This window comes from Furipterus horrens, unplaced genomic scaffold (assembly GCF_987537825.1).
Source record: "Furipterus horrens unplaced genomic scaffold, mFurHor1.1.pri manual_scaffold_4, whole genome shotgun sequence".
Lineage (NCBI taxonomy): Eukaryota > Metazoa > Chordata > Mammalia > Chiroptera > Furipteridae > Furipterus > Furipterus horrens.
This window is the reverse complement of record NW_028327174.1, coordinates 142,857,470-142,883,458: the sequence shown is the minus strand read 5'-3', so window position 1 is coordinate 142,883,458 and position 25,989 is coordinate 142,857,470. Positions and strand designations below refer to the sequence as shown.

The 25,989-nt window shown below is 39.8% G+C and overlaps 1 pseudogene; it reads left to right on the top strand.

Moving 5' to 3' along the window:
* Positions 1 to 24,847: 24,847 nt before the first annotated feature.
* LOC150012983 (PRELI domain containing protein 3B pseudogene) lies at positions 24,848 to 25,357 on the top strand (annotated as a pseudogene).
* The last annotated feature ends 632 nt before the right edge of the window (positions 25,358 to 25,989 follow it).

The window sequence follows — 25,989 nt, the reverse complement described above, 5'->3', positions numbered from 1 at the left end:
TTCTCTACAGTGCTACCATTTAATTGAAAAAAAGGAGAATTTTTATAAAAATTCTTATAATATTTGTATATTATTAATCACAGAATAAGACATAATTTTGGCTTTAACATCTATGTGGTATTGCTGAGTTTTCTATTCTGTGATCATAAGTTCTATCGCATACAGATGAAACAAAATTGCACATTTTGCAAAAGTTTCACAGGAAGTTTTTTTTTTTGTTTTTGTTTTTGTTTTTTTCCAATAATGTAGGAGTACTGACAGTGGCTTTTTTCAGGAATGGGAATATTGAAATGAAAAAAAATCTGATACCCTAAGCCCAACACTGAAAAAAACCTGCTTCATTCTGGAGTACGTGACACAGCAGACAAGAGAAAAGAGATTTCCTTGAAGCCCCATATCTCTAGGTTGCTTGCTCTCTTTTCTCTGACAATATTTTTTTCACCATCTTGCCTAATGCAATATAGCACTGGAAGATGATTCCAGGATCAAGGCTCTCCATAGAAGGGAAAGTAGTATGAACTTTACAAAATGAAGAAATACTATATAGTACATTTTACATTACTCAGTTCTTCATCTTCTCCTTTCTCATACTCACCCTCCGCCCAGCTGACTAAGGATCCTCCTGAATGCGACTCTATGCCTCACAGTTTAAAGTCTCCCAATGGCAACGCACTGCCTGTGAAACAAGCACAAATGCACCACAGGACTCACAAGCCCAACCCTTACCTGTGCTATTTGTTTTCTGCATTTTTCACTTTATAATCTACAAATACCAGTTTACTAGAGCTCCTCAATGCACATTATGATAAATCATGCATGTTGTTTGTCCATAATGTTTCCTCTGCCTGCAATCTTACAAACCTTGACCTTGCTGAGCCATGCTTAAGACTTGCCTCATAGGTATCTCCTCCAGAGAGTGACTTACCAAGCCACGAACAGTCCATGAACTCCTCAGACTGAACAATGGACCCTTCTTGTTGATTTCATAGCATCCTCCACTGTCATCCATTACAGAATGTATCACAGTGCGTTTTCTTCCTCTTTCCTTCTTAGAAAACTGTGAACTCCTCAAGGCCAAGGACAAATGTGTTCACCCGCATTTTATTCATCTTTATGCTGCCAACCATGAGGTAGCTTTCTGGTGAATAATAAATATTATTTCTGTTTCCATAACATGCTGTTTCCTTCTCCAATCATTTTCTCACCTCAAATGCCCGTTCCAGCTTTGTAGGCCCATTTAGACCTAATTCTTGAAGCCTGAGCAAAGTCCTGTTCTTTCCATGATACCTTCCCCAATTATTTCAGGAAACATTATTTTTATCATCTAAGAAAATCTAGAAATTGACCCTTTACTATTACCATTCAAAAATATTTTAGGGCCCCCACTTACCCTGGGCTCAAGCAGAGGGAGAGCAGAGAGAACTGGAGATGCTTGGGGAGAGTTTGGCACGGTGGCTTTGAGGGCAGAACTGGGGGAGCAGCCAACCGGGTCCCAGTGCTGACTCATCCCCAGTACTGCAGGCAGAGCATTCCCCTCTGAGTGGCCTCAGCCTGAGGGGAAGCAAAAGCCCTGCCTACAGGAATTAAGCTGCCACACCCTCAGTCCTTAAGCCTGATGGCTAATCACAGATTGAATAGATTAACAACTAAAGGAGACAGACAAAGGCAGTAGATCCAACAGACTGCCTAGGGCCAGACTGGTACATGATCTGATGCCACCAGGGGAAGATCCAGGAAGTGCAGATCATTCTAAGAAGCCGCAACAAACAATAAGAGTCACAAGAATGGGGAGACAGAGAAAAAAAAAAAACCCAATAGAAAGAAAAGGCAGAATCCCCAGAAAGAGTGCTAAATGAAATAGAGGGGAGCAAACTATCATATATGAAATTCAAAACATGAATTATAGAGAAGCTCAATGAGCTCAGCAGAAACTACGAAGAACTCTAGGGAAACTATAAGGAACTCAAGAAAAACTACAAGGAACGTACTGAGAATTACACCAGCATGAAAAATGACATAGAAGCTATCAATAAGAGCCAGAAGGAAATAAAGAATACAATCTCTGAATTGAAGAACACTGTAGAAGGAATTAAAAGCAGGCTAGAGGAAGCAGAAGATCAGATCAGTGAGCTGGAGGACAACGAAGACAAAAACTCCCAGACAGTGCAACAAAATGAAAAAAGACTGAACAAGACTGAAGAGGTTCTAAGACAGCTTCAGGACAACTTGAAACATAATAATATCCGTATCATAGGAATTCCAGAAGGAGAAGAAGAAGAGCGAGGGATAGAAAACCTCTTTGAAAAACTAATGACAGAAAACTTCCCTAACATGAGGAGAGAAAGAATCATGCAAGTCCAGGAAGCACAGAGGGTCCCAATGAAGATGAACCCCAACAGGCCCACTTCAAGACACATCATAATTAAAATGGCAACACTCAAAGACAAAGAGAGAATCCTAAAAGCAGCAAGAGAGAAACAGCTAATAACATATAAGGGAGCTCCAATAAGGCTATCATCAGATTTCTCAGCAGAAACACTACAAGCCAGAAGGCAATGGCAAAAAATATTCCAAGGAATGAAAAACAAAGGCCTACAACCAAGAATACTCTACCCAGCAAGGCTCCCATTCAAAATGGAAGGTGAAAAAAGGAGTTTCCAAGACAAAAGACGGCTAAAAGAATACATCTCCACCAAACAAGCATCGCAAGAGATGTTAAAGGGTCTGCTTTAAGAAGATAAAGAAACAGAGAGAGACAGAGAGGAACACAAGTACAAAAGGGAAAAATGGCAATGAATAAGTACCTATCGGTAATAACCTTAAATGTAAATGGATTAAGTGCTCCAATCAAAAGGCATAGGGTAGCTGAATGGATTAGAAAGCATGACCCACACATATGCTATCTACAAGAGACCCACTTTAGAACAAAAGATCTACACAGACTGAAAGTGCAGGGATGGAAAAAAGTATTTCAAGCAAATGGACATAAAAAAAAAAAAACTGGCGTAGCAATACTTATATCAGACAAAACAGATTTCACAGAAATGCCATAAAAAGAGACAAAGAAGAGCATTTCATAATACTTAAGGGAAAAATCCATCAAGAAGATATAACCCTTGTAAACATATATGCATCCAACTTAGGAGCATGCAAATATGTAAGGGAATTTTTGAAAGATATAGACAGCAACACACTCGTAGTAGGGGACTTTAATACCCCATTGTCAACAATGGACAGATCTTCAAAGCAAAGAAATACCAAAGATATTGAGGCATTGAACAACACTCTAGATCAAATGTACTCAGTTGATATATATAGAACTTCTCACCCCAAAGAAGCAAAATATACATTCTTCTCAAGTGCACATGGAATATTTTCAAAGATAGACCACATAATAGGACACAAAACAAGCCTCAACAAATTCAAGAAAATTGAAATTATATCAAGCATCTTCTCAGATCATAATGGCTTAAAATTGGAAATCAACCTCAAGGAAAAAACTCAAAAACATTCAAACTAATGGAGAATGAATAACATGCTATTAAATAATAAATGAGTTGACAATGACATTAAGGAAGAAATCAAAAAGTTTCTGGAAACTAATGATAATGAACACACAGCAACCCAAAACCTAGGTCGAAGGCATTTCTGTACACCAACAATAAAATCTCAGAGATAGAAACTAAAAGAAAAATCCTATTTACCATAGCAACAAGAAAAATAAAGTACCTAGGAATAAACTTAACCAAGGAGGTAAAGACCTGTACTCAGAAAACTACATAACACTGAAGAAAGAAATTAAGGAAGATACAAATAAATGGAAGCATATATCATGTTCATGGATGGGAAGAATCCACATCATTAAAATGTCCATATTACCCAAAGCAATTTATAGATTCAATGCAATTCCTATTAAAATACCAATGACATATTTCATTGACCTAGAACAAATACTTCAAAAATTTATATGGAACCAAAAAAGAGCCCGAATAGCCACAGCAATTTTGAGGAAGAAGAACACAGTAGGAGGAATCACAATCCCTGATATCAAACTATACTACAAGGCCACCATAATCAAAACAGTCTGGTACTGGCATAAGAACAATAGATCAATGGAACAAAATAAAGATCCCAGAAATAAACCCAGGTCTATATGGTCAACTAATATTTGACAAAGGGGGAAGGAACATCAAATGGAGTGAAAAGAGCCTCTTCAACAAATGTTATTGGGAGAACTGGACAGGGACATGCAAAAAAAATGAAACTAAACCACCAACTTACACCATACACCAGAATAAACTCAAGATGGATCAAATACTTAAATGTAAGCAGTGGCACCATAAAAGTCCTAGAGGAAAACATAGGCAGGAAAATTTCAGATACCCCACGTAGCAACATTTTCACTGATATATCTCCTAAGGCAAGGGAAATAAAGGAAAGAATAAACAAATGGGACTACATCAAACTAAAGAGTTTCTGCTCAGCAAAAGAAAACATCAGCAAGATGAAAAGGGAACCAACCATATGGGAAAATATATTTGCCAATGATATCTCAGACAAGGGATTGATCTCCAAAATATATAAAGAACTTATATGACTCAACACCAAGAAGACAGACAACCCAATTAAAAAATGGGCAAAGGACCTGATCAAACACTTCTCCAAAGAGGATATACAGAGAATCCACAGACATATGAAAGAATGCTCAACATTACTGGCCATCAGAGAGATGCAAATAAAAACCACAATGAGAGTTTCTTTGTGAAAAAAAAAAAAAAAAAAAAAAACACACAATGAGATACCATTTTACACCAGTCAGAATGGCCATCGTCAACAAATCAACAAACAAACAAGTGCTGGCGAGGATGCAGAGAAATGGGAACCCTGGTGCATTGCTGGTGGGAATGCAGACTGGTGCAGCCACTATGGAAAACAGTTTGGAATTTCCTCAAAAAACTAAAAATGGAACTTCCTTTTGAACCAGCAATTCCATTGCTAGGATTGTATCCAAAAAATCCTGAAACACCAATTCAAAAGAACCTATGCATCCCTATGTTCATAGCAGCACTATTTACAATAACCAAGTGCTGGAAACTACCTAAGTGCCCATCTGTAGATGAGTGGATCAAAAAACTGGTACATTTACACAATGGAATACTATGTAGCAGAAAGAAAGAAGAAACTTCTACCATTTGTAACAACATGGATGGAACTAGAGAGAATTATGTTTAGCAAAATAAGCCAGGCAACTAAAGAAAAATACCTTATGCTATCGCCTATTATAGGAAACTAATGAACAACACAAACACATGAGCAAAATTGAGCCAGAGGGCATAAGCCTATGATCTCATTACCTGAGTGATTGTCTGTAAGTATAGGCCTCACTTAATCCTGTCTGCATCGCTGCCTCCTGAGACTCAACAGTTTGGGTGAACTAAGTGGCTGAGTTGAATACAACGAGGATGCCAAGCTGTGAAATCAAGCACGCCATTGTCCAGGGATAGCCAACTGACCTGGAGTCTGCACGATCCTTCCCCATGTGTGAAGGCTACCCTCCTCTCCACAGCCCCACTCTTATTAGGGATTTCTGGACCCAAGGGTAGGTAGGACGATGACCACGTCCAGCTTGAAGCAGCTAGAGGGTCTTAAGTCTGAAAGGGAGGGATTGTTATTTTTTTATTGTTAATTAATAATTAATTATTAAAAAATAAAAAAAGAAGAAGAAGAATATATGAAAGGGTGAAGCGGGAGAGCCTGTATGTATGACCCATGGGCATGGACTTGGAGGGGGTGATTGCTGGGGGAGCGGGGGTGCTTGGCAGAGGGGAGCAAACGGGAAAACATTGAAACTATTGTAACTATATAATCAATAAAATATACTTAAAAATATTTTAGAGCTTCTTTTCTTTCATGCTTGTTTAATCTTAAAAAATGTCTAATTAACATATTGATAATTGTGTTGTGGCTAAACTACTGACACTCATATTTGGTGTTGATAATTCAAAAAATTAAGGGTCAATTAAATGTTTTTCTCAGATTTCCCTTTCAGTTAGAATATTAATAAATCAATGGAGAACAACTGGTTAGATTTTAATGTATCTTAGATTTCTTTTACCCATCCCTGTGTACCTTTAAAAAACTGGAATTTCACTCTGGCTGGTGTGGTTCAGTGGACTGAACGCCAGTCTGCAAACCAAAATGTCACTGGTTCAATTCCTGGTCTGGGCATATGCCTGGGTTGCAGGCCATATCCCAATTGCGGACATGCAAGAGGCAGCCATCAATGTTTCTCCTTCTCTTTCTCACTCCCTTTCCTCTCTCTAAAAATAAATAAAATCTTTTAAAAAAAGCCAAAAACTGGAGCTTAAAGGAGCTAGCTGTTTATAGGCTGGAGAAAGCTTACTTCCCCTAAAGTAATTGAAAAAATATTTTATGTTCAAGTTTGCCAGGAATTCTCTATTTGACCTTGGGAAAGTATATTTCCTCTTTCACTTTTAGATTTCTCCTTGTAAAATGATACACTAAATGATAGAGGAATCTTTCCAAAAATAAATGTTGAATGCATATAAAACCATAATTTCTTTATTCAGTTGGTGTTAAAGAATAGTTAAATGGTTAAATTATTAACACACAGATTGTTGAACACATGTAGCAGATATGAGTCTAAGTCCACAACTCAAACACACAAGAAATATGTTTATTTTCCATAACTGTCTATAAATGAACAATTTCTATTCTGTCCCTTATTCTATCTGGGTAGCAGAAACTCTCTGTTAATTTTTGGTCCCCCCACCTTTTCCCTGAGATGTGACTAAGTTTGGGGTTTACAGAGTGCCAAAGAAGGGGCAAAACAATAGGGATCAAGTGCTCAATAATGGTTGTGCACAGTGGTATTCACTAAAGTACCCAATATTGCTACATCAGTCTCCATAGGCTATGCCAAGGCACCCACCACTCCGTCCTGTTCACAGCCCCCTTGAAGCCCAGGACCTCTCTCCACATATCAGTACAAAAACCATTCTGCTGTACCTGTGATACTCTGGGTGTCAAACTCTACAAATGTGTCTCAAGACCCATCCATCTAAGCACGCATACATACACACACACAGCACACACACATACTCTGTGCTTCATTAGGGTTTTTTTCACCTATCCCCTGAAGCCCTCTCTCCAGGGGTTTTTACACCACTTTTCCTGGAACCCACACTTCTTTTTCTTGATGACTCAAGTTCCTACACTCTCACCACTTCCTGTCCTCTCCTGTCCTCTCCTCCCCTCTCCTCCTCCCCCCATTTCTCTCTGTGCCTAGGTTTGTGTATGGAGCTCAATAAATGCTAAGCACTACTGCTATTATTATTTTTTACTTCTTTGAATAGGTAATATAGTGAAATTGTTCAAAAAATCAAATGAATACTAAGTAACCAGTTAAAAGCAAAGTTGAATGAAATGTTCCAAAGTTACGATATAATATCTATAAAATAGAACATTTAGGAAATAATTTTCATTTATTCATATACATTTGTAAAATTATTACCAAAAAATTACATAATACTTCATCAAATATTTATGGAATACTTCCAAAGACACTCTCTTAAATGCTTTTAAAATAATACAAAGGTATTTCTTATCCAAGACTCTGAGGGATGTGCTGTTGGTATCTTCCTTTGACATTTAAGGAAACTGAAGCTCAGAGAGTTAACACTTGGAAAGCAGAGGTGAGATTTAAATTTTAGCCCTTCTACCCTAACACAACTATTACAATTTATATCTCTACCCATCTAGCGCTTACATATACACATATTTCAATATCCTTTTTGTTTTGATTTCTTCATGAATTGTGGGAAGTCAGAACTACTATTATTCTCGGGAATACTTTGAAAGGCCTAAAAATAACTTATGGAGAATAGGACTGAATAGGGGAATATCCACAGACTCTCCTGTGCATCAGTGATAATCAAATAATACATTTTGTCTTTACCTTTGAAAACATGAATTAAAAAGCATTGCCAGTTGAATAAAATCAAGAATGTTTACCTCTAATAATAATGACTCATACATTGAAAAAACACATCCAGTATGTGTTATCGTCACAATTGTATTGGGATATCTTTCTTTTTTACTATCCCTGTTGCTTATTTTCATTTCTTAATCCATCCTTGACAATGTCAACATATCATCCAAAAATGCAATATTTATAATGGGATGCATCTTTTTTAGAAAATGTGAATATTTCCTAAACATTTTAAGAGTTTAACTTTAAAAAATATTTAACATTTATTAATTCATAGATTCATATATTATAAAACTATATATGTGTATAAGGAATATATAATATTTACAGTACTCTAAAGAGTGGGGCAAAAGTAGGTTTACAGTTTTGAGTACAAGAAACAATTTATTCTTGTATTATTATTTATTATTATATTATTTTCCATACAAACTGTAAACCTGCTTTTGCCCTGTGTTGCATATATAATATAACCACCACAATTCTAAGTAAGGCATTCAATTTTCAACCTACATTTATAGCATAATCTTCTACTCACTGCATTTGCCTCACCCCACCCTGGATCCAATTATATTGAATTATTTGCTGTCACATGACTATATTTGCTTTCCATGCCTTTGTTTATGTTGACCACTTCTTTATTGATGGTACTCTATTCTTACTTTATGCTCAGCTCAATTATCACCTACTCAACTTTCAAGACTTAACTATAATGTAAACTTGGAAGTCTTCCAATCATAGCAATGTGCTTCCATAGTGCTGTGCACTTGTGCATATGCCGCATTTTATTATCTTACTTCATCATGTGCCTATTGGGTTTACCATTGTATCCTAACATAGTACCTGGAATACAGCAAGTTGATACTAAAGGCTTTTAAATCCATGAATTATAGTAAGATGGCACAGCAGGGACTATTACGTGTACTTAACAGATGAAGCCTATTCCAAAGTGACAATGGCTTGCTCAGGACTACAGACTAACTCATTCAGGATATTGCACACCTATATGAGCATATAAGAAAGCTGATTTCCCAAATGTTCCCACCTTTCTCATGATGTGTGATAGGAAACACAGAATGACAAAGCTGGGGGCAGGGTGGGGAACTAAATGCTTAAAAAGAATACTAGGGCACATTTAGAGAGACTGAATTATGAATACTTAAATTTTTGTGACCACAATTGAGACAGCTACTTCACTTCTCTTCTTAGTCCTCCATAACTCTCATGCATCCCCTCACTGTCCACAGCTGACATTTCTTACTTCAATAAAAAAGTAGAAGTCGCTACAACAGAGTCTTATTTCAAATAAAATGGATGAACAAACAGATATATGATAAGGGAGTAGGAGTGATCTTATTTTGACATGCAGGACTCCAGTGATTATAAGCACTTAAAATCTCCACTTGGCTAACAAGGGGTTAGTCTCACTTTCTGTCCTTACTCTGTCCCTCCCAGATGATTTCCCAGAGAGAGAATGAGACCTCAGATACACTGCTGTCTTGGATCACCTCCACAGTTCTCTGGATTGATGCTTATAAAAACAGAAAGAAAAAACAATGATAGGAAAGAGACATGAAAGAATGAACGAGACTTACTAGTGAGTAAAAGAAGATGGAGCATACCAGTTTCTGTCATGGCAAGGTAAACTTCTTGGGACATATTTTGTAACTAATTGGATATTCTGTTGCCACATGATGGAAAGAAGAAGCTTGCTCTTTCTTAGATTTCTTTAGGGTAATGCATTCTTGTTCATAGTTAGATGTTAGATTTGCTTTCAGTGCTTGTAAAGTGATAGGGGCTATTGAAGCTTAGCGTGACACCCTTTCCAATAGTCGGCCTCACTTAGGTCTACACTTTATACAGTGGAGAACACACCTCATCAATTGTACTTGGTTATATGACTGTCTCCTCCCTGAAACTGTGAGTTTGTGTGTATTCCCAATGCCCACCATGTTGCTAAACACATGGTAGACACTCAGTAAATGCTTATTGAGTGTATATATACTTGTATGATTTTTGCTTGTTCTAGAAATTAGATGAACCTTCAATTCAGAATGAAACAGAATGTACCACATTTTAAGGAAAGTTACCAATTTGAAATCATTACATTATTGATATGATTTGCATACTACCTCATAAGACAAACACAACTTGAAGTAGTTCTGAAAACCTAGTATTAAAATATTTAAATACATTTTTAGGTGAGATCTAATAGAGAAGTAAAATTTCAGAAAGAACTCCTATGTTACTGGCTTGATCTTTTCACATTGAAAAAAAAAAACAAAAAACAAAAACAGGAAAAATACACATTTCAATAACTACTCTCAGATGCCACTTAAGCAAATTTAATTCTTATCTATAAGATTTACTGTATTGTTCATCAGAAATTTCTTCAGAAAAAAAATGGATTATTATTTCTTCAATGTATTTCAACATTAAAAGGTTTCTAGTCAGGATCTGAAATACTTGTGTAGGAAGAAGAGACAAACTGTTTCCTGAGTAATTTTTTCCTCTTTGATCCTGGTTCATTTATAACTTTTTGATGTAGTTTTAAGGTGACATTGTCAGATCTAAACATCTTCATATGAAATGAAAACTGAATTCAATCAAGGTGAAAGCAGAGGGAAATGACTTTCCCTTAAGCCATTGCTATTTACTTCTGTGGTTGCAGGTTTTCCACTTCCCATGGGATTGGCTATATGACACATGATGCTTATCCCTAGCTTCTTCCAACTCTGAGAGCCTTATAAGGTTCTGCATGTGAATATACTTGGTTTGTTTATTATGAGGAGGACACAGTTCAAAGAAAAAGTTTATTTATCATTTTTTGAATGATCTTTTGTGATCAAGTTAGTTCCTGCTCTTTAGAGCAAGTTCAAATATTTAGCCTTACCAAACACAGGGTTTCTAATATTTTCATTGAATGTTTAATGTTGCCTAACTTTGTTTTGATATCACTTAAGGGTCCAGTCAAAGGATATCCATAATTCTTTTAGGTTCAAGACATAAGGCTTAGAGAGAAAGGCATTTGCAATTATTTCTATTTTGCAGGCGATTTAAATTCTAATTTTGCATCAACCTCCAATATGCAGGGAAACTCACCATTTTGTTAGGTATTGTCTCTCATCCAATAGGATTGTGCTCACACCTAGAGAAGGCCAGGCGGGTGTTACTGAGGAGTTCAAGTGATTACCCACTGTAAGAAATTCCCAGGCCCCTACTCTCATTCAGAGTCCATTCACCACTCCCGCTGATACAGCTGGAATCTTTAAATACCTAAATCCAATAGAATTCTGCATGTCAGTATGGCTTTGGCTTTTTAGCCAAGAGAAGCCTGAGTGTGAAGTAGAAAAAAATGTGGAGGCTGGCATAGGGCCCACTGTTTCCATTCCCCTCATTACAGTGAGATATTTTTGTGGTTTAAAAGAAATGTCAAACCCTTGACCTTGCAGATATTTGCCACTCTAGATTGATTTTGCATCAGTTATTTGGCACACAAATAGTCATTTATATGGATTCTACTTTTCCAACTCTTAAAGATTATTTTTTAATCACATTTAGAAATCTGCCATAGTCTCTCCATCATTTTGCTTAGGTTGTACTGTTTAGTTACTCAAGTTTGTCTTCTCTGCCCTCTTTTCTTCCAAACTCTCTCTGCTACGTGGGCATCCCAGTTTCCTCTGCAGGCTCGCAGACACTGCACTCCTGAAAAACTTCAGGTTACCCCAGGGTGTGGATGGATGAGGGTATGAGGAAGCCAGAGAGTTTTCATGTTAAGTTGATAGAATCCAAAAAAAATAAATAGAGGGAGAAAGTTCCCACAGTCATGACTCACTTTCTACATGTGCAAATATTTAAGTTACAGGTGGTATTTTCAGAATTTATAACCAAAGGCAGGTCTCCAGGTTTCCCACATGCAGACTTCACTATGTTTAGGAATGCATCTTGTCTAGATAGTTATTTAGTTCGTTAGTTATATGCAAAACTTGCCTAGTGAAAGTTAGGGGAGTAAACATATCTCAGTGGAAATAAGCACAGACTGATGTCAGCTAAACCTGGGCAGCAATCCCAGCTCTGTAAATAATTAGATTTTTGAATGAGAGCAAGTTTAGTTTAGCACCTTAACATTCTGGGATTTTCTTTTCTCTTCTTTAAAGTAGGAAATAATTCTTGTCTCTTAGATGTGAGAGAAATCTAGAAATGACATTTATCAACACATTGATAGCATTGACTTTGCTGGTCAGGTTAACATGGCAGGCATTCTGTCCCTGTGGCTCCAGATGGATCCTGAAACTTGGTTGATGAAAACAACTTTTGAGTTTTGAAGACCACTCTTAAAGGTTACAATAGTGCTTTTAAAAGCTGTTATAAAATATAATTAAGAAAAGACATGGTACAGTGTACTTCAGATAGTGGGCTCTTAGTTAATGTTAACCTTTCACATTTATGATGTTAAAAACTACAATCACATTAAGAAACTGTGATGCAAAAATATGGGTCATAATCAAAATGCGATGGAGTTAACAGATGGGAGTAGGACATTGGTCAGATCCCCGTAGTCTGGAGTTTGGTCCTAGCATATTGATTCAGTAAACACAATACTGGTCACTACTAAGGGATGATTCACAACCACCAAACTCAAAAACAATAAACTTAACAATTTACAATGAGAAATGTAGTCGTCACGCACAATAATCATAGTATTCACAATTTAATTCCTCAAAACAAATCAGAGTAAATTAAGGTTCATAAGGGCGTGGAAACAGAACCAAGGTAGAATGCTGGCTGATCTTAAAAGTGAGGGTTACTACACTTTATTAAGCTGATGAATCCATAGCTACTATTAGAATTAATTTACCAAATGGACAGGACAATATATTACATAGGAGAGCCAAAACTTTCTATATCCTAGGCCCTGCTGGTGATACACAACCTATGAGTTTTTCTCCTTTTCTGTTTTCCAAGGTAGCCAGTTCCCTTCCATTGCCATTCAAGTCTTTCTTCCTTTCTTTTATCCTAATTTTCCTTTGCTTCATGTGTTTTTCTTTCTTTAATATTTTTTCCTCTCCTTTTATTAGGCAGGATAAAATACATATCAATAGCTTACAACTTGTGTATGTTTACAAAACCTTTCTTTTCTAATCCTATTCAATGAGTAACCTTGGCTACTCAAGATTCACATACTGACATTGGGAGGTATATTTTCAGGTGACTGACCTCATTAAATGCACAATGATTTTGGCTAATTTATTCCTTACAAATAAGATTAACTTAATATTCTGGAGGAAACATGCCTTACTCCCACTCTATATATTAGGGAAGTACTCCTTAAAAGTCAATTAAACATATAATGCATCTGAAAGTGTACCATCCTAGCAGAAATGAGTGACTGACACATAATGATTTTCTCTGGGAAAGGCCTTAGAGTTGAAAATTGGATACTAGAAACCTAGTTCCTCTGCACCTCTAAATGTTCTTATCATCCCAAGTTTCATCACCCAGCCAGCAAGTCATGGTGGCTCCCAGGTCTGAGGGTGACTAGATTCCATGCTATGAAAAAGAAGAGGACAGGTCTGTTGGCTTCCAAACAGGAACTCATCAATCTGCTTCCCTTTCCACTTCATTTTATGATGCCCAGTTAGGATTTTTTATTTTCCTTATCCACTGTGGCTTAGTCTCGAGATTTCTATATAGAATGCTTTAATTTCTTCTAAAGTAGTTTTATTTGAGTAATAATAGCACCTACCTCTACATGATTGTTGTGGGAGGAGGGGGAGTTAAAACAATATAATACATGGAAATTATTTAAACGTGCCTGAAAAATATTAAGTGCCCAATAATCCTCTTCTTCCCTCATACACTAAACAGCAAGCACCATGAAAGTGACATTACACTGCTAGCCCTTAACACAGTGCCCAGAAGATGGTCAGTATTCAAAAATAGTTGAATGAATGCATGTCTAATGAAAAGGAGCGAGGAATCAAAACACCCTTTTATGTGGCTTCCTCCTCAAAAAAACTTTGAGTCTCAGTGCCTTTTGTCCTTTTCCACCATCGAACCCCAAAGGTGAAGAGTGGTCACTGCCTGCAAAAACAACCTATCCCGATATTGTTAGCTCTCGCACAAAAGGTTTTGTTTTTCTTTTCTTTTTTTTTTTTTACTGTTAAATTCTTATATAATATTTTAACACAAAAATTATGTTTCAATTATTACATCACCCCTTAGTCTTATTGCTATCTTTGTTTAGCATTATTTATAATGTATCTGCTTAGAAGGTTACACTGCCAGTTTTCTATTTTAGCCTGTAAATGCTGCCCTCAAGACTGTAAAGGAGGAAAGAGGAAGGACATCTCTAAAATCAGAGAAGGAAAACTCTGACTCCAAAAAACCTCCGCTGCCTTGCGGCATACCTCTTCAGGGGAAAGGCTAAGGGAGTAAACCCCGACAGAAAATCCGGAGCCGGAGTCCCTAAGGCGGTTTGACATTGTAGTCAACACCGGCAACTCCTGCGGCGCACCTGAAGCCAAGCTGTATTGACTTTGTCTTTCCCTTGGACCCTTCAGCTGCGAAGAGAGGGGGGGTCTGCTGCATGGGCAACAGCAGACCCTCCATATCACCCTGCCCAGGCTCTGTAGCTTCAGTTTCACTTGAGAGGACACTCCAGCGTCATCGCAAGATGTCGACTCAACACGGGAGGAGACAGATACCGGTTATAAGCTCATCCGATTGGCGAAGGAAACGAGCGCCAGGGGTCTCCTCTGACGGTGGGAGAGGTCATCGCACCTCACTGGACAGCTACCGTCTCGCCATGGCTCGCCTGCCCCACTGGGTGCGTGGGGATCAGAGAGGCGCCTCTCGAAAAGTGGGCCACAAAACACCCGCACCAGCTAATTCCAAGCAAACAACAAGAAAGAAGCCTCCGGCTCTTCGCCTCGCTAGCTGGAACATCAGGACCATGTGCCCCGGACTTACTGCAGACCTTCCATGGATCAAGGGTGCCAGGAAAACCGCTGTCATCGATAGGGAACTGGCACGACTAAACATCGACATTGCGGCTCTACAGGAGACCCGGTTGGCCGACAACGGAACTATCAGAGAAACCAACTACACCTTCTACTGGCAAGGGAAGTCTCCGGACCAACCAAGACAGCACAGTGTTGGGTTCGCTGTGAAGAACACGCTTGTTAACTCCATAGAGCCACCCACAGGAGGCACAGAGAGATTACTTACCCTCCGATTGTCAACAACTTTCGGCCCAGTCAGCATTCTTAGCGCGTATGCCCCAACCCTCTGCGCCACCACCGAAGAGAAAGAACAGTTCTACCATGCACTGGACGAAGCGTTATCCAAGATTCCCAGAAGTAACGCTCTCTATCTCCTTGGAGACTTCAACGCAAGAGTAGGAGCCGACCACATGGCCTGGCCCACCTGCCTTGGAAACTTTGGGAGAGGAAAGATCAATGAGAATGGTCAGCGACTGCTTGAGCTTTTGTGTCACCACAGCCTGTGCGTGACAAACACATTCTTCAAGTGCAAAGAGATCCACCAGGTGTCATGGAGGCACCCCCGCTCCCGCCACTGGCACCAGCTTGACCTCGTCATCACCAGAAGAATGGATATTGGCAGCACCCTCCTCACCCACAGCTACCACAGTGCAGAATGTGACACGGACCATGCCCTCGTGGTAAGCAAGGTGCGCATAATGCCGAAGAGGTTGCACCACTCCAAGATGAAGGGTCGCCCACGCATCAACACCAGTTGTGCCAGCAACCCAGTTAAGACCCAGCAATTCATCAACAAGATGGAAGATGCACTCGGCGAGGGAGTGGCGGCAGATGACATTATCGAATCCAATTGGCCACGTCTCCGCGACGCCATATACAACTCCGCCATTATTGCTTACGGGAAGAAAGAGCGGAAGAACGCTGACTGGTACAAGGCTCACTGGGAAGAAATGGAACCCGTGATCGAGGCTAAGAGGAAGGCCCTACTGGCTTACAAGGTCACGCCCACTCCCAGTACACTTCAAGCTCTACGGGCTGCCAGGAACAAAGTCCAGAAGACCGCCCGCCACTGTGCCAACACCTATTGGCTAAACCTGTGCAGAAGCATTCAGGAAGCCGCCGATATAGGCAACACACGAGGAATGTATGAGGGTATCAAGAAGGCAACAGGCCCAATCCCCTCCAAGATCGCCCCCCTTAAGTCCAAGACAGGTGAGGTCATCACTGACCAGGAACAGCAAATGCGGCGGTGGACCGAGCACTACCTCGAGCTGTACGCAACGAAGAACACCGTAACAGACACTGCTCTTAAAGCCATCCCAGACCTACCAGTCATGGAGGAGCTAGACACCCCACCTACTGCGGCAGAGCTCAGCAAAGCCATCGACCGCCTCGCTTGCGGGAAAGCACCAGGAAGCGACGGAATCCCTCCAGAAATCCTAAAAAGCGGGAAACCAGTCCTGCTACAGCCGCTCCACCATCTACTCTGTCTCTGCTGGAAGGAGGGTTACATCCCCCAGGATATGAGAGACGCCAACATTATCACCATGTACAAGAACAAAGGAGACCGCAGCGACTGCAACAACTACCGGGGCATCTCTCTCCTCAGCGTCGTCGGCAAAGTATTCGCCCGGGTCGCTCTTGCCCGCCTGCAGACCCTTGCTTCCCGCGTCTACCCAGAGTCCCAGTGTGGCTTCAGAGCTTGCCGATCAACAGTGGACATGATCTTCTCCCTACGCCAGCTGCAGGAGAAGTGTCACGAGCAGCATAAACCACTCTACCTCGCCTTTATTGACCTCACGAAGGCGTTTGATCTGGTCAGTCGAAGCGGACTCTTCAGCTTGCTACGGAAGATTGGCTGTCCACCACATCTGCTTGCTGTGGTCATGTCCTTTCACGACAACATGCACAGCACGGTGTCCTACAACGGCGCAACCTCTGAGGCCTTCCCAGTCAGCAGCGGAGTAAAGCAGGGCTGCGTTCTCGCGCCTACGCTGTTCGGAATCTTCTTCTCCATGCTCCTCCAATACGCCTTTAAGGACTGCAGCGAGGGTGTCTTCATTCACACCAGATCCGATGGCAAGCTCTACAACCTGGCCCGTCTACGAGCCAAGAACAAAGTCAAAGAGGTGCTCATCCGTGAGATGCTCTTCGCCGACGACGCAGCTTTGACATCACACTCCGAAGAGGGACTCCAGCAGCTAGTCACTTGCCTTTCCCACGCATGCAAGGAGTTCGGACTAGCCATCAGCCTGACGAAGACGAATGTTATGGCTCAAGGCACGGGGACTCCCCCATGCATCACCATCGACGGATACACCCTGGAGGTTGTCAACGACTTCACTTACCTCGGGTCCACCATCTCGAGCTCTCTGTCAGTCGACTTGGAGGTCAACCGGAGAATCGCCAGGGCAGCCACAGTTATGGCCAGACTGAACCGGCGAGCGTGGAACAATTCCAGCCTCACTGAGAAAACCAGACTGCGCATCTACCAAGCCTGCGTACTCAGCACTCTCCTCTATGGCAGCGAGACGTGGACCACCTACGCAAGGCACGAAAGGAAACTCAACAGCTTCCACATGAGGTGCCTGCGACGCGTCCTGCATGTCGCCTGGCAGGATAAGGTCCCCAACACCGAGGTGCTGAAGCGAGCCAATATGAGCAGTTTGCATGCAGTTCTTAGCAAGAGACGCCTCAGGTGGCTCGGCCATGTCAAAAGAATGGATGCAGGCCGTATCCCCAAAGACCTCCTCTACGGCGAGCTAGCAGAAGGCCAGAGGATGACAGGGCGCCCAAAACTGCGGTTCAAAGACATCTGCAAAAAGGACATGACACAATGCTCCATCAATCTCAACACATGGGAAGTTCAAGCAGACGACCGCCTAGCCTGGAGGCTCGCGGTCAGGCAAGGTACGTCAGGCGCGGAGGCTGCGCGCAATGAGGAGGCGGTCCAGAAAAGATCGAGGCGGAAGCAGCGTCAGCAGCAGCAACAACAGCCATCTGCCTTCACCTGTACCAAGTGCGGCAGGGACTGTCACTCCCGAATCGGACTGCACAGCCATTCTCGGCGGTGCAGATAGACTCTCAGGAAGCTACGCCATCGTCTCTCGAGACGGACGGCTGCCGACGACGACGACGCCGACGACGACGATTTATAAACTGTGGCATCAAACATGTATCCCAGGAGTTTAGAATACTTATGGCAGTGGCAGGCATTTGGAATCCAGGCCTTTTGATGTCTCAATACCATGGAATTGGGATCTTCTGGCAATTTTGCCTGAACATGTATATAGACTGTTAAAACTTCTCAGGATGAATACTGTGTCTATAAACTGGGACTCAATGGAAATTATACAGAAAAGGTACAAATGTTGTACTTAATCCTCAAAATCATCTTACAGGAAAACCAGATATTATTCTGTTTAAGAAATTTGCTATGTTATTCTGTGTATGGGGTTTATAGTAACTTACTTTTCTTAATGATAATTTTATATTACATTCATCCTCCTCCCATTAGGACATAAGCACAGATACCTCCAGGTAAATTACTGTGGAAGAAAGTGAAGCAAACACTCAGTCATGTACAGAGTACTGGTATTCAGACTCTGACCCAGGAACTAAGGTATTGAGTCAGAACAACTGTGGTCCATTTTAAGTATTATGACCCAGCAGGCATTTAGAATCCAGGTCTTTTGAAGTCTCAAGCATCAAGCATCTTAGTCTGTTAGGCATCAGAATGATTAATATTTCTATTATTCAGCCTTGTACTGGATCCTCAGTTACATTTGACTGAGACAGGGAAAGTCATAAAGCCAAAGCTAAGTTACAGACCTCACTGTGGAAGGCCACAGCCCGTATCTGAGAATGAAACAGAATATTACCGAGCCACCGAGGGTAATCCGGACTTCCGAAATCAGCAGGTGAAAATCCAGAAAGTCCAGCGATTGTACTGTAACGTCTGTCAACAAAAACCACTTTCTTTTCTGTTTTTTCATGTCTTCAATTTTCAAAGATTAGTTTAAGATTACAGGAGGCAATGAGTTTTAATTAAAAGTAGATTGAATAGATTAGTGGACTGGAAAATGGAGCAGAGCACTGACGCTTAATAAAGTCAATTATTCCTAATATTTTCTTGTAGTTCTGTGAATTGATACTGTTCTGTGACTAAGCCCTATTTTTATAATCTTGTATTTTTAATATAGTATATGTATTTATAAATACATTCCAATTGCAGCCACTTAAATAATTTTATTAAAGTCTTTGTTAAACAAAAATATATATATATATATATCTAATCCTTGATAGCACATTGCTATTAATAAAAGTTAATAACACTATAGAAGGTTTACTATCTAATTAAGAAAAGATCATATTTCAAGGAAGAAGGGCAATCACAAATTCAGATTATTTCATAGCAACAGCAGGAGAGGAAGCGGCTTAGGAAAGAAGGGTTGCTGCTTATAAAAGAAAGAAAAAAATTACAGTGGTTATCCTGAAAGAGAGCTGAGAAGATGAGAAAAGAGTTCAACTGCATTAAGAGACAAGATCCTGTAGTTCACTTAATGATTAAACATGTAATGACATTATGAACATGGTATTTAAATACTAGAGCTCTAAAAATAGCTGAATATTTGAAGAACAGATAAGATTATAATTTTATTGAAAATTAAGTTGGACACGTGCAATTTATTATTTGGCATTATTTTCCTACCTTAATCTATCATGTGTTTTTCCCTATTTTCCTGTATAAATTAACTGAATTACCAATTATTTATTGAATGCTTATCTTAGCTCAGCATTCTGGTAGGCACTATGATATCCTTGTCATCAAAAAGCTCAAAATTCATTGGGGTTGGGAAGTGAGAGAAAATAAGCACATTTCGAGGGGCTAGACCAGATTTAAGAAGTTCAAAACAGTAGGTGAAATTTCACAACACAGTTCTTGCTTCGCAGTCTGAAGAATCCTTTACATGTTATTACCTAGCAATTCAGAGGTGCCAGTAATCACTTCAACCTTGGATGATTACAGAGGAATTCATTTAATTTTCATCTTAACTTATGTATATTGAAATGTTATAGATTTAGATATAGAAGCAAGCACAGATCTTAGGCATTCCTCTCTATGAGTTTTCACATTTATATACATCCAGGAAACAATGAGCAAAATAAGGTATCAGATATTTCCATCACCCCAGAAAGATTCCCTCATGGCCCTTTCTAGCCAATCCCATCTCTCTCATACTGTTACAGGGCAGGGCCCAAAAATTCCCCAGAGCCTGTGGTGGGTGGGGGGGAGGGGAGGAAGGGAACAGCTTTCAAGATGCCTTTACATATCTATAACTGGTAGCTAGTGTCTTAGTTATGCAAATGACTTTGGTTCTTCCTAGGCCCAAGGAGATGGGAGGGGTTTTGACCATAGAAGGTGAGGAATGCGCCTAAGGAGCCTGCAAAGGGTTCTGTGCATGGTCAGAACTGGTTACCCTGACCACTGTGTCATAGGCCACGGTCAGGGTTTTAAAAATAAGGTGGCAGCCATTTTCAGGGAGAGCACCATGCAACTTTGAAAGGGCAGAAAAAGAACCATGCATGCTCTAGTGCAACTGGCACATGTTTTGCTGGACTGTTATACGGAGGCTGATGACATTGTACCCCAGATCCTGAAGATGACAGCTGACAGATAAGGGTTGGGAAACTATTGAGCTTCGTTTTGGTTTATAGCCTTTTGGGGAGCAAAGGAAGTGCTGGGTGTCATGGGAGAACAGCACTCTGAGCTCAAGTGCTCACTGCCCTCCCCAGGTTGGAATATTGTAAATAAAGACCTGTTTTCCTCAACACTAGCTGTTGGGTTTTATACCAAGGTGCCATGTGAAAGAACTCCCCTTCGCTTGGTATTGTTATTGCCCTCAGAGGTAGCGTTTTCTGATTTCTATTACCATAAATTAGTTTTGCCTATTTGAACTTTATATAAATGGGATCATAAAATATGACTTCTTTTAATTCTGGCTTCTTTAGGTCAACGAAAAGTTCCTGAGATTATATATACAATAAAGGTGAAGCAAAAGTAGGTTTATAGTTGTCTGTATGGAAAATAATACAATTAATAAATAAATAATAATACAGCAATAAATGCTGTTTCACATACAACTGTAAACCTACTTTTGCCCCACCCTGTATTAGTACTTCTTAATGGTAATTAAAATCCGTAAATTCTAATAAGTTCCTTTCTAATGCTAAGTAGTTATGCTATTATTAGTTTCTTGGTTACTGTTCAGTGAAATACTTAAAACAATAATAGCTTTCAACAGCATAAACTATTGTTCTGCAGTTCTTTCCGTCAGGCTTACACTCAGGAGGGGCTCGACTGCGTCCTCTGTTCAGAGTCCTGGAGGCCTAAAGCCATGGAGTTGACCTACTGGGCTTTCATTTGGAGGCCCAGGGAAGAACATACTCTCTTGGGTTACTGGAGGAATTCTGTTGATTGTGGCTGTGGGTCTGAGGTTCCCATTTCCTGGCCGGCAGTTAGCTGGGGTCCTGTTTTGGCTCCTAGACAACATCTTATTCCTCATCATTTATCTCCCCCATCCCCCACCTTCAAGCCAACAAAGCACATCAAATCCTTCCTGGGCTTAAAATCTGATTTTCCCTCTGCCTTCATCTTCTGACATGAACTGGAGAAAGTTCTCTGCTTTTAAAGTCTCACATGACCATCTCCCCTTCTTAAGGTCAACTCTGTCCTATAAGGTCACAAAGCCATGGGAGGAATATCACAACCACAGGTTCTGGGTATTCAGGGTTGTAAAATCTTGGGGGCCCTTCCCAGGAATTCTGCCTACTACATGAACTGAAATTATCATCTCAATTTATTTATTAAAATGATTGAAAAGTGGCAGCAAAGGTTGACCGTGCAGGTCAAAGAACAGCCACTCTGGTCTGGACAGGAATGAGAACCCTGAACCAAAAAGAATCCCAGGAAACATCCTGTTATGTGACCATTTGTAAAATAATAGCCAGAAGGATTTATAATTCTTTTGGAGACTTTTGGAATCTTAATTATAAAGTGATAAGAGCACAGCAAATTAAGCCAGAAGAGGAAGGAAAATACCTGCAGTCAGAACAAAGGAGTTTTACAGGAAATGAAATGTAATCAGAGTATGATATCTGGCTAAGCAATAAACCTCACTTACATAACACGTTAGGCAGTTATCAAGTAGTGATTTAACCAAATTATGGTCTGTTTTTATTGGAAAAATGAAAGAAGGAAAAAGGGCATGTGTGACATATGACTGCTAAAATTTAATCTTCCATAATATAAGGTAAACATAAATTGGTAAATAAAGATATATGTGTAATTAAAAATAAACATAAATAACAGAATAGATTAAAAGAATTTGAGTAGGTGGTGATGAGATAGGTCAAAGGGCTTTTCCTTTTATTTAAAAATTTGTAGTATTTTAATCTTAAAGCTACATAGATTAAAAAATATAAACTATTACAAAAGAAGATACTATTTATGCAAACATTTCATATTTTAACAATTAGTCAAATATATTTAACCTATAAACAAAGAGATGAGTTTTTGTCCTCTATGATTTTTAAAGAATTGCAATAGTTTTAGCAACTTTATTTTATTTTAATTTATTGCTATTATTAATGATTAAAATAATTGTAAATTACCTCTACAGAATACCTTTTTTTAAGTATCTCACTTCTCTACAATCACGTCAGCTTACAGAGGATTAGACAAAGGATGTGAGATTAAAAACTGTATTGAAATTGTGGAATAAGCAGACTATACAGAGGGCCAGTCATGTAGAATTATTACCAAGTTTTCAGAACAAAGAAAGAAGCCTTTTTAGGCTCAATATTTTAAGCAGGCTGCTTCAGGAGTTACACACACTTTGAGCACTAAATTCTAGACTTTCGCCATCGCCAGAACCAGGTTCTACAAATAACAAGTACAGGTGTTCTTTAACCTGAGACTTCATGAAGGAAGCACAAGGATTCGTCTAGAGTAAACAAACACCCACTCATTAAAGAAAAGCACACACACGGCTTATTTATTACCTGTATATATGCAAAGAACGAGAATCGATTCAGTGTGAGATCGATTCAGTGACAGCCCTCAACGCTTTCCTGCTGAAAAAGTTATTCTGCTTGCATGCGGATCCTTTGTTGTGTTCTAGGTTCTTCTCACACATGCTCCACGTCTACATTTCTCTGATGGCAACTTGCTTCGCAGCCACTATACTGATCAAGGTCACTATCTCTGGAAATGACTGCCTCAGGATACGGATCAGGATCCATGTGTCTCTAATCTTAGTGCTTCCCAGAGCCTCTTCAAAGCTCTGTCTATTTTTTGGAATCATTTTGTTGTGGGATTGTGGCAGTTCTTATACATTACTGTTAAGCATTACCAAGCAAAGTGACTTAGGATATTACCATTTAATCTCTTCTTGCATGGTAGCATAAAGTTTCCTGATGATGTGATATCTCAGAAGAGATTAAATGGTCATGCCTAAGTCACTTTGCTTATAAATATATGCAGCTAATTTATATTATATACTTAATTTAATAAGTATATGCCAAGGAGCTGTTTTATGTTAGGCTCTGTAATGATGAATAAAATGAATTCTTGACGTCAACAGCATTGAGCTGAGAGGAGAAAAACAATCAAGGAGACAGTTTTAATACAGCTTCTCATGCACTGTGACATATCGGGCCAAACAAGCTCGGGTAGCACCTTAGAGAAACACGGAATCCAGATGTAAGAGGGTCTGGGAGGTGGCATTCTGAAGAGGGCACATGGATTCTCATTATCATTTCAAACAGTAAGTGTTCCTTGACTTGGGAAACCAAAATACACTTTACTTCTTTCTAGCTTCTTTCCTCTCACAAAGGCTCCACTGAACTCCCAATTCACACACTTTTCCACCTTTCTTCCTGGCATGACATCTCTCTCATTGGAACTCCGATTCTCAGAGGGTTTGTGAAGGGACTGTTCACTATAGGGAATGCTCACGTTCTCACTGTTGAGCGCAAAGGTTCATGTCATTGAATCCAGCATTTGCTGGCCATTCCAAACCATCATTTAAAACAAAACAAACAAACAAAAAAAGCTTTCCATGTCTTACCTTAATATACAACACTATAGACTTGTTTTCTTACATTTGCTGTTCTGTGTGGTAGGGAGGTAACAACTGTAGCAGAAGGTCTCATTTTCATTTCCTCTCTTTCTTTAGTCCCTATAAAAACAGAATGGCATCTTTACCATTTTTATCACAAAACCTCTTGGTCCACATAAGCAAATCAATTTTTTAAATGATTACATATTTTAGAGGTACATAGAAACAGAAAACATTTATACTATAAATTAAAATACCAGAAATTCCATTGGAGCAGTACATTGTGTATATGAATACTTGTTTTCCCAAGGCTGAGTATTCTGCCAACTAGTGCCTGTCCACAGAATTTGGTGTAGCTTACTAGAAGATGAAAAACAGAATAACTTACCTAGCTCCAATCCAGCACAAGAAATAACAGGGAAGCATGTATGAGTAAAAAATTAAGGGAGAGGAAAAAGGAAGCAGCTGATTGCCTTATCTACACTCCATTGTTAAATGTAATGATGCTGGGAAGTGCTAAAGATGTCCTACCTAAAGACACTTGATCTCAAAAAACCTAGGCTGGCATAGGTCCTGAGGCAGTGCATGGGGTCACTGGGCCCCACAGCCGGTGCACAGCGAAGGGTCAGAAGGATGGCTTTGGGGACAGGCCAGGGGCAAGTATGCCCTCTGCTTCATTGAATTGCACAGACGCTGCAGAGGCGGCCGGCACCATGAAGATCTGAACGTCGGAGCACACCTCTAACCACTCATAGGAAACGGTTAACAGCTGCAATGCAGAAATACCCAAACCCTATGAGCCCAAGTGTGTATGGGACAGACATACAGGTGCCTCTGGAAAACTGCACCACCATAGACTTCTCAGTACAGACTGGGGACTGCCTTCCATTATGAAATCTCTTATTGGTGCAGCAAGAAACAAAATATGTGCAAGAACATTTTGTAGTTGATCCCACATAGAAAGCAACAGAAGTTAAATGCACTAATATTTCATTTACAAATGTGTTTTCAGTAGATGAGAGATTTTTATACAAAACATATCATATAAAACCACAGAAAAATGTTTTGACTCAAAAAAAACATAATCATTGTAAGTCAGTCTCAGTAGTTACAGTCTCAGTAGTTATCTCGAAGGACTAACGGCAACAACAATATCTTCAAATGCTACTTAAGGCCAAGAAACAATGTCATGTGTAATACATAAATTAAATGCTGAGATTTAAAAATGGAGGGCTTCAGCAAGAGGAAGCAAGCAGCATTTGTAGAGAAATGATGCTGAAAGTCAGTATACCAGCCCCCTGGGTCTCTGCTAGCTAGCAATATATTTACGTGTTTTTATTTTTTTAAAACATCTATATTTTAGGTGGATTTTTTTTTTAAATAAGGTGAAGAAAGGCTATTTGACTTTTGATCAAAACAAAGAGGTGCTGGGGTTTTAAATAGCAGGGATCATCCAAACATTAAGATAAAGAAACTTGATCTCATTTATAATATTTAAGTTAAAAATTACCTCCACCACCGAACATAGCACCTCATACTCAAATGCCTACAGAGGACTTAAACTGGAAGGAGCAAAATCTCTAAAGCTTTAGCTTGGTATACTGTACACCAAAGGACTTAAGAGGAAGAGCTCCTTTGGTGTGCATATGTACCTACCAAGGTGACTTGGGTGCAAGGGGTCATGTCCTAGTGGCAATCTAGGGAACTACAGAAGAGTAACTAGGGCAGCATTCCAGAGCAGGACAAATGGGGCAATGGCACTTCCCTGGAGATGAGAGAAAGTGGAAGAGAAGAACAGAAGTGGGGTGAGGGTGTTATTTGAAGTCTGAGGCTGATTTTGGCTGAGGATCAAACC